Raw genomic sequence first — 9,842 nt, forward strand, 5'->3', positions numbered from 1 at the left:
TGCTCGGTTTGCTTGCTGATGCAATATTGCCGGAACTACTCTTCACGTACAAAGTCTGCTTGATCAACCTGATCAATCCACCTGCAATAGCTCATGTGAAATACCACATGCCAGAGTCGATCCACATAAGAATTTGTGTACGTGCATGCAATGTAGTGTGTGTGTCCCTGTAGGAAATCAATCAGATGGTCGTTGCTTACTTGTGTATCTCCGCCGCGTCTGATCAGCTCGAAGAGTTGTTATGGCTGTCCATCAAGCTGAGCCCAGAGCTCCTTCGCCGTCCTGCCCTTGCTCCGCTCCTAGCCGGCACCTCTGCATCGCCGCCCACGCGCCACCCCGCATGGAGCCGGCGAGATCCGGCAGATCCCGTCATGGCTGCGAGTTGTTATCCGATGGCCCAGGTCCTCGCACTCGGCAGTTCCCCGCAATGGCGCCTCGCCCCCGTGGTGGGCCTCGAAGCGTTCAGGGAACTGGGCTTTGTAGGTTGGCCCTTGCATAACTTGGCTGGCGCTTGTTGTTTTCCCTTATATGCAAACCGGAACTCATTACATGGAATATGATTACGTGACGGTGGCAAAGTAAGATAGTGTCCTTCTCATGTACATGACCGAGATTGCACTTTCCTATCACAGATAGATATATACGTGACAGTCTTTCCTGGTGCAACACAATATCTACCTATACTCAATATTTGTATGTAACGTTATATCTTTTAATCTCAGTCGTTTACGTCAAAAAATTAATGGTAGAGATAACTTAATCTGTGTGGATCAATGTGATGGCTTGTTTGTCTTCTGTATTATGTATATATGTCAGGACCCCGATTCTAAGTCACACCGATCTAGCATGTAACACCTCATATCACTTTGCGGCCTCACGCACGGTATTTCCACGGGTGTCGCCTTACCTGGCCCGGGACCGTTTGCGCCTTTTGGCTCACGTATATGATAGTGTCGCTAGCATCCATATGACAGAGAACCTGGGCCGACATGACTAGTCGTGAACCCAAAGTGGCACTAACTTACGGGGACAGGCATACATGAAACAACATCAAACATGTCGGTCATCAGCGTGTGAATCCGGGCTGTAGCAACTGGGCTAACAGGACTCCGGGAACCCGGGCTGTAGCAGGCTAGCAGGACTCCGGATGTCACCGCGTGACATTTCCCCGAAGGGACAGACACAGGAACGAAGTGAATCACATGCCGGCTAGTCTAAGTGTTCCGGAGAAGTAGTGCTGGGCTAGCAGGACTCCGGTGAACTGGGCTGTAGCGGACTACTATGGCTCATGGAAGCACAAGACTACATTTCCCTATAAGAGAGGCTACCAAGGATAAACAATTAGGTTGTCGGATCCCACACATACCAAGCATTTCAATCATACACACAATATGCTCGATATGTGTAAATACAACATGGCATCACAACAAAACTCTACGACTCAAAGTATTTATTCATTAGGCTCCAAGGAGCGAGATATTAAAAACATGGGTCTCATGACCCAACATTCAGAGCATACAAATCAAAGCACATGCGAAAGCTTAACATGTCTGAGTACAGACATCTACAAATGAAAAAGGCTGAGAAGCCTGACTATCTACCAGATCCTGCCGAGGGCACAAGATCGTAGCTGAGGTATCAAGCTAAACGTTGAAGTCCATGCGGAACTACTAGTGAGACTGAAGTCTCTCTGCAAAACATAAATTAAGCAAACGTGAGTACAAATGTACCCAGCAAGATTTACATCAGAACTAGCTACATATGCACCAGTATCAACAAAGGGGGGTGGTGGAGTTTAACTGCAGCAAGCCAGCTTTGACTCGGTGGCTATCCTGAACTATGACTGCAAGTAACTCTTTTGAGGTGGCGCACACGAGTCCACATATTCACCATATCAATACATCACTATGGATCCGCTCCCGTCTCCCTACGAGAAGGCCATCCATAGCACTCACGCTTATCTTGCGAGTTTTAGAGTATCCACTTTCACTTGTCTATGAACTATATAGGCAACCAAGTAGTCCTTTACCACGGACGCGGCTATTCGAATAGATGATGTTAACCCTGCAGGGGTGTACTTCTTCACACACGCTCTCACCACTTATCGTCGTTTACACGATATGTACTCAGCAACCTTCAAGCGGAAGCCCAGCGAGGGTGTCGGCCACGGCCTACCTAAACACTCAAGCCTCTAGTCCAGGTTTATCGCCTATCCGCAGGGAGTCCGGTCGAGGTTTCCACATACCGCCCCGAACGATGTGTACAGGGTTCCGAGACACCAAACGGGCGCCCGGCATGCCTGGCCACATGCCTACCGCATCACAGCCCACCCCTCGGGTCAGCGCTGCGCACGGCCTCCAGCATACTACAAACACCAGAAACTACTTGCAACTCCTGGACAGAGGACAAGGGTGGTTAAGAAGCCGAGAGGGTCCATTGGTTTCGGGCCCAATGCATGGTAGTAGTTGAATCTTAAATCACACATACAGATCTCAGTGCTTAAGGACGGTTCCAATGAAACAACCCACCATGTACTCCTACATGGCCTCTCATCGATACCTTTACCAAATCGTGTTCACACACTTAGCTCACACCCAGTAGGACATGTTCATCACCATTCCAATTCATCCCCGATGAATCAGACCTGACTCAACTCTAAGCAGTAGCAGGCATGACAAACAAGCATGACTGAGTAGGCACATCAGGGCTCAAACAACTCCTACTCATGCTAGTGGGTTTCATCTATTTACTGTGGCAATGACAGGTCATGCAGAGGAAAAGGTGTTCAGCTACCGCAGCATGTAACAGATGAATCGTTGGTGTCCTAATGCAGTAAAAGAGAGCAGGAGCGAGAGAGTGGGATTGTATCGGAATGAACAAGGCACTTCTGAAGATAGTATAGTTCTTCATCGGTGTCATCGATCTCATCGTCGAAACCACGTCTATCGAGAGGGGACAAATACCGGCAACAGAGGAAGAAACACAATCAATGCAATGCACAATATGATGCATGATCATGACATGGTAAAATGAGTGTGTTGGGCTAATGCAACTACAACCAGATGGGTTTGAGCTATTTTGAACCAAAGATTCAAAGTTCAAACTCATTTGTGATCTTAAATAGTGATTTATCATGTTTTGCACTAAACAGCAAGTTAACTTGTTTAAAAATGCATGAAACCAGTACAGATGGATAGATTGGATTTTTCTGATAATTTGTCATATATAACTTATTTCATTCTGAGCTACGGTTGAATTTCTATGATTTTTAGAAGTTGGCACTATTTTCTGGAATTTCCTGGATAAACTTAAATCCAGAAAATGCTTTACTGCGTCAGCATTGCATCACTGTGATGTCAACAGGTCAACAGGGGCTTGTCCGGGTCAAACCTGACGTGTGGGGTCCACACTTCAGTGTAACAGGGCAGGAACAGAGGCTGACCAGTGGGTCCAGGTCAACATTGACGTGGCAGGGTCAAACTGACACGTGGGGCCGGTTGTATTAACCTAAACTAAATAGGGAATAAATCTGGGGTTAATTAGGGCATGGGGCCCATATGTCAGTGAGAGAGGGGGTTAATTAGCTGGGTCATTAGTGACTAATGACAGTGCCACGTCGACTTCGCCGGAGTTACGCCGGCGGCGACCAAAACGCGGCGGAGGTACACTGGAGCGGCTCGGGTTTCGCATTCCGACGACCAAACGGGCGGAGGAGGGCATCTACGCGTAGCTGGGAGCGAGCCGCGTCGGGTAGTGGTGGTGCTTGAGCTCGGGGTCGCCGGAAACGACGCCGGCGACGAGTTTGGCGGCTGCCGGAGCTCGGACTCGACGCTAGGAGGCACGGCAAGGGGCGTGGAGCGATGCTACAGGCTGCTGGGGATGCGGCGAGTGCGGTGGCGTGCTCGGGTGCAAGCTTGCACGGCCGTGGCCACGGTGGTGACATGGACGGCGGCAAGGAGCGCTCGGCTCCGGTGGTAGCACGGTTTAGAGAGAGCAAAAGAGCGCGGGGAGAGAGGGGTTCGGTCCGTGAGCTCACAGCGGTTGCAGCAGAGGCGGCGGCGACCTCGGAGGAGGTCCGAAGCGAGCGGGGCGGCGGAGGCGATCTCGGCGACCAGAGGAAGAAGAAGGGGTCAGGGGCGGCGCTTCGAGGCGTCCGGCGTTTTTTAGCTCAGCGAGGGGGTCGAGGACGGAGTGGCGGAGCTTCTGGGCGCGTCCGTGAGGTGTGGGGTGACTGGTGGCCGCGGGAACGGCGAGCGGCGCGACGGGCGTGTTCGGGTGGCTGCGCGTGAGAGAGACAGAGGAGGGGAGAAGCACGGCGAGAGGTCGAGGGGATTCCAGGGGGTGCGTGGCGTCGTCGGGAGTCGTCCAGGGCGTCGGCAGAAGCAGGAGGTGGCCGTCGGTGGCCGCGCGCGTGCTAGCGCACCGCGGGCACACGCCCGTGCCTACTGGCGCGAGGAGGAAGGCGACAGAGGGGGCTGCGGTGGTGGACTGGGCCAGTTGGCTGGGCCGCCAGCTCGGCCGGCCAGGTGGGCTGCACAGGTGAGGCCAAGTACTAACTCTCTCTCTCTCTCTCTTTGCCTGTATTTCTTTTACTATTTCATTTCCTCTGTTCTGATTTAGTTTAGCCACTAAATCATTTTAATAAATTTTGTAGGTTATATATGGCTTGCTAAAATATACACAAAGCCACTCACAAACTTCCAGAATTATTGGAGATATATTTAATATATATTAAATATAAATCCAAAGCAAATAATTATTGGATTAATTCAAATGGACAAAATAAATGTTTCTGAGCTCCTAAAAATATTGGTTTGAATTTTACCTCTTGCCAATATTTTTATAGAATAACAGGAACATTTTCTTGGACTCATTTGAGAAGATTTTAAAGTTGGTTATTTTTGAACTGGTTTCTGAGGGTTTCAACAGACCTCAATTCAACTTTCAGAAATTTTAGACATGATGCATGAGTGCAGTTGCAACTATTTCACTCAGGTATTCTAGGGCTGTGACAATATAATAGAGTATGTAACGTTATATCCTTTAATCTCAGCCGTTTACGTCAAAAAAATTAATGGTAGAGATAATTTAATCTGTATGGATCAATGTGATGGCTTGTTTGTCTTCTGTATTATGTATATAATAGATAAAGAGACAACCATAAGGCTCCTGCCGGTTGCCGATGAATTACAAAACATGATCATCTCATACAATAACATATATCACATCATGTCTTCACCATATCACATCACAACATACCCTGCAAAAACAAGTTAGACGTTATCTACTTTATGGTTGCAAGTTTTACGTGGCTGCTACGGGTTTCTAGAGAGAACCGTTCTTACCTACAACAAAAACCACAACGGTGATTCATCAAGTTTGCTGTTTTAACCTTCTTCAAGGACCGGCCGTAGTCAAATTCGATTCAAATAAAGTAGGAGAAACAGACACCCTCCAGCCACCTTTATGCAAAACAAGTTGCATGTCAGTCGGTGGAACCGGTCTCATGTGCGTGGACATGTAAGGTTGGTCCGGGCTGCTTAATCCCACAATACCGCCGAATCAAAATAAGACGTTGGTGGTCAGCAGTATGACTATCACCACCCACAACTCTTCGTGTTCTACTCGTGCATATCATCTAGGCATAGACCTGGCTCTGATACCACTGATGGGGAACGTTGCATGAAAACAAAAAAAAATCCTACGCCCACACAAGATCTATCAAGGAGATGCATAGCAACGAGGGGAAGAGTGTGTCTACATACCCACGTAGACCGTAAGCGGAAGCGTTTCACAACGTGGTTGATGTAGTTGAACTTTCTTCGCGATCCAACCGATAGAGTACCGAATGTACGACACCTCCGCGTCAGCACACGTTCAGCTCGATGACGTCCGTGCCTTCTTGATCCAGCAATATGGCGAGGTAGTGGATGAGTTTCGGCAGCACGACAGCGTGGTGACGGTGATGGTGAAGTTATCTCCGCAGGACTTCGCCCAAGAAAATATGACCGGAGTTGTAAATGGTGGAGGGGGCACCGCATGATACGTCTCCAACGTATCTATAATTTATCAAGTATTCATGCTATTATATTATCCATCTTAGATGTTTTATATGCATTTATATGCTATTTTATATGATTTTTGGGACTAACCTATTAACCTAGGGCCAAGTGCCCGTTTCTGTTTTTCCTTGTTTTTGAGTTTTACAGAAAAGGAATACCAAACGGAGTCCAATTGACGTGCCAATTTTTTATGATTTTTTATGGACCAAAAGAAGCCCCTGGAGTAGAAGAGTTGGGCCAGAAGAGTCCCGGGCTGTCCACGAGGGTGGGGGCGCGCCCACCCCCCTGGGCGTGAGCCCCTATCTCGTGGACGACTCGGAGACCCCCCCTGACGTGAGACCTACGCCAAAAATTCCTATAAATACAGAAACCTCCAAAAAATAACCTACATCAGAAGTTCCACCGCCGCAATTCTCTGTAGCCACGAGAAATCAATCTAGGCCGTCTCTGGCACCCTGCCGAAGGGGGCCATCATCACCGGAGGCCATGGAGGAGGATCCCGGAGGGGCCATTATCGCCATGAAGGCCAAGGACCGGAGGGAGAACCTCTCCCCATCTAGGGGGGAGGCCATGGAGGAGGAAGCACAAGGGGGAGAACCTCTCCTCCTCTCTCTCGGTGGCGCCGGAGTGCCATCGGGAGGGGAATCATCGCCGCGGTGATCGTCTTCATCAACATCACCATCCTCATCTTTTACGCGGTCCACTCTCCCGCACCCCGCTGTAATCCCTACTTGAACATGGTGCTTTATGCCACATATTATGATCCAATGATGTGTTGCCATCCTATGATGTTTTGAGTAGATATCCTTTGTCTTTGGGTTGATTGATGATCTAGATTGGTACGAGTTGTATGTTTTATTTTGGTGCTGTCCTATTGTGCCCTCCGTGTCGCGCAAGCATGAGGGATTCCCGCTGTAGGGTGTTGCAATACGTTTATGATTCGCTTATAGTGGGTTGCTTGAGTGACGGAAGCATAAACCCGAGTAAGGGGGTTGTGGCGTATGGGATAAAGGGGACTTGATGCTTTAATGCTATGGTTGGGTTTTACCTTAATGATCTTTAGTAGTTGCGGATGCTTGCTAGAGTTCCAATCATAAGTGCACATGATCCAAGAAGAGAAAGTATGTTAGCTTATGCCTCTCCCTCATATGAAATTGCAATGACGACTACCGGTCTTGTTAACGATTGCCTAGGATAATTCCGCACACCGACCCATCATTATTCCACACTCGCTATTTATAATATTTAGTAATATATTCTAACTTTACGATAACAGCACCTACTTTTATGTTTTAGCTCTCCGATATCATGCAAAGTTATCCTCTTCATACCCACAACGTAGTTTTATTTCTCGTTTCTAGTTGGAAGCAAACGTTCGGTGTGCGAAGAGTCGTATCAGTGGCAGATAGGACTTGAGAGAATATTGATCTTACCTTTAGCTCCTTGTGGGTTCGACACTCCATACTTATCACTTCCACCATTAGGAATTGCTATGATGATTCCCTGCACTTGGGGATTATCAAGCTCTTTTCTGGCATCGTTGCCGGGGAGCAATAGCGTGGGGTTGATATTCTCGTGTGTGCTTGTTTGCTTTCTTCACTAAGTAGATTTTGTTTTTCCTTTTTGTTTCTGGTTAGTTGTGGGTGAAACATACAAAAAAATTAAAAGAATGAAAATACAAAAAAAATTACGTGCCTCTCATGCCTAAAAAGTTTTTCAAAAAGAGAAGTGATTGGAAAGTTATGCATTGAAGAAGTGAGGGTCGACCTTGAGCACTTGTGTTCATGCTCATGGAAACAATGTAGAATTTTTCATGGAAGTTTCTCTTTAAATAATTATCCCCTTGTATATATCCATTGTATTATAAAAATAATGTACCAAGCTTTGGTTTTAGGATGATTAGATTGCTTGTTTACTTTGTGCAGTACAAAAACAGAAACTTTGGTTGTAGTGCGTGAATTTACATTTTTACTGGAAAGTTAAATGGGTCTGAAAAGTTTTGCACATTACTTCTGTACAATTTGTTTAAATTTTCATTTAGATTTTTGGAGTTACAGAAGTATACTAAACTTCCAGATTACTACAGACTGTCCTGTTTTTGACAGATTCTGTTTTCTATGTGTTGATCGCTTATTTTGATGAATCTATGGGTAGTATCGGGGGTATGAACCATGGTGAAGTTGGAATACAGTAGATAAAGTGCTAATATGAAATTGGAATGAGTTTGCAACAGTACCTAAAGGTAGTGATTTGCTTTAGTATACTAACGGATCTCACAAAGTTTTGTTAATCTTTTGCGGATGAAGTGTTCGAAGAACGAGGAGTTACCGATGTGAGAAGAATAAAGAGAGGCAAGAGTTCAAGCTTGGGTATTCCCAAGGCACCCCAAGTAAATTCTCCAAGGATACTCAAGCATCTAAGCTTGGGGATGCCCCGGTTGGCATCCCATCTTTCTTCTTCAACAATTATCGGTATACCTCGGTTTTTGTTTTGTTCACATGATTTGTGTACTTTGTGTTTTTATTTTTCTTTAAGAACCATGCTAGTATGAGATGTCCCTTAATCAATTTATAGAATGATTCGTGTGCTTTACTTATATCTTTTAAGTATGATCTTATAGAATTGCTCTTTGTGCTTCACTTAAATCTTTTGAGTATGGTTTTATAGAATGCTTCGTGTGCTTCAGTTATATATTTTGAGCTTGGATATTGGTTAGTCTATATTAATTGTAGAATGCTCCATGAAATTCACTTATATATTTTGGAGTATGAATAATACTATCATCTAAAGCGGGTTTGGAAGAGTGTCAACATTAGGAATTAGTGATCCCACTATTCCGAATGAGAAGAATTTTGCTTATGTGGAGAGTAGAAAAATTTCTATGCTTGTAGATCATGAAAAGAATGATTTATGTGATGGTTATATTGATGAATTCATTCATGATGCTACTGAAAAATATTACGAGGGAGGAATATATGCTTGTAGGAGTTGCAATAATATCAAGTTTCCTCTCTATGTGCTTAAAGTTTTGAAGTTATACTTGTTCTGCCTTCCTATGTTAGTTGATTCTTGTTCCTATAAATTATGTGCTCACAAAATCCCTAGGCATAGGAAGTGGGTTAGATTTAAATGTTCTAGTCATATTCTTCATGATGCTCTCTTTATGTTTCAATTCTTTTCTTTTATGTGAGCATCATTGAAATCATCATGCCTAGCTAGCTAAAAGGCACTAAAGAAAAGCGCTTATTGGGAGACAACCCAATATTTACCCTTACTGTTTTTGTGTGTTTACATGATTAAGCTACTGTAGTAATAATGTTTTATAGCTTTTTGTTTCAATAAAGTGCCAAGTAAGACCTTTGGGAAGACTTGGGTGAGAGTTAATATGATCTTGCTGTAAAAACAGAAACTTTGCGCTCACGGGATTAGCTACCATTTTTTTTACAGAAGAGTGATTTTGAGTTGATTATTTTTGCAGAAGATTAATAGACAAATTCCTCACGTCCACCAATTTATCTCATAATTTTTGGAGTAGCAGAAGTATGGTTGTTGTTCAGATCATTACAGACTGTTCTGTTTCTGACAGATTCTGTTTTCATTGCATAGTTTGCTTGTTTTCTAGTTTCTATGGCTTATATTTCTCAATATAAATTGTAGAAATGATATGTTACAGTAGGATTTGTGTGAGAACAATTATGAACCTTGTCTTTGACAGTACCAAAGTGAATGGTTTACTCTTTATCATACTAACCTATCTCACGAAGTTCCGTTAAGTTTTGT

This window comes from Triticum aestivum, chromosome 7D (genome assembly GCF_018294505.1).
Source record: "Triticum aestivum cultivar Chinese Spring chromosome 7D, IWGSC CS RefSeq v2.1, whole genome shotgun sequence".
In the NCBI taxonomy this organism is placed as follows: Eukaryota; Viridiplantae; Streptophyta; class Magnoliopsida; order Poales; family Poaceae; genus Triticum; species Triticum aestivum.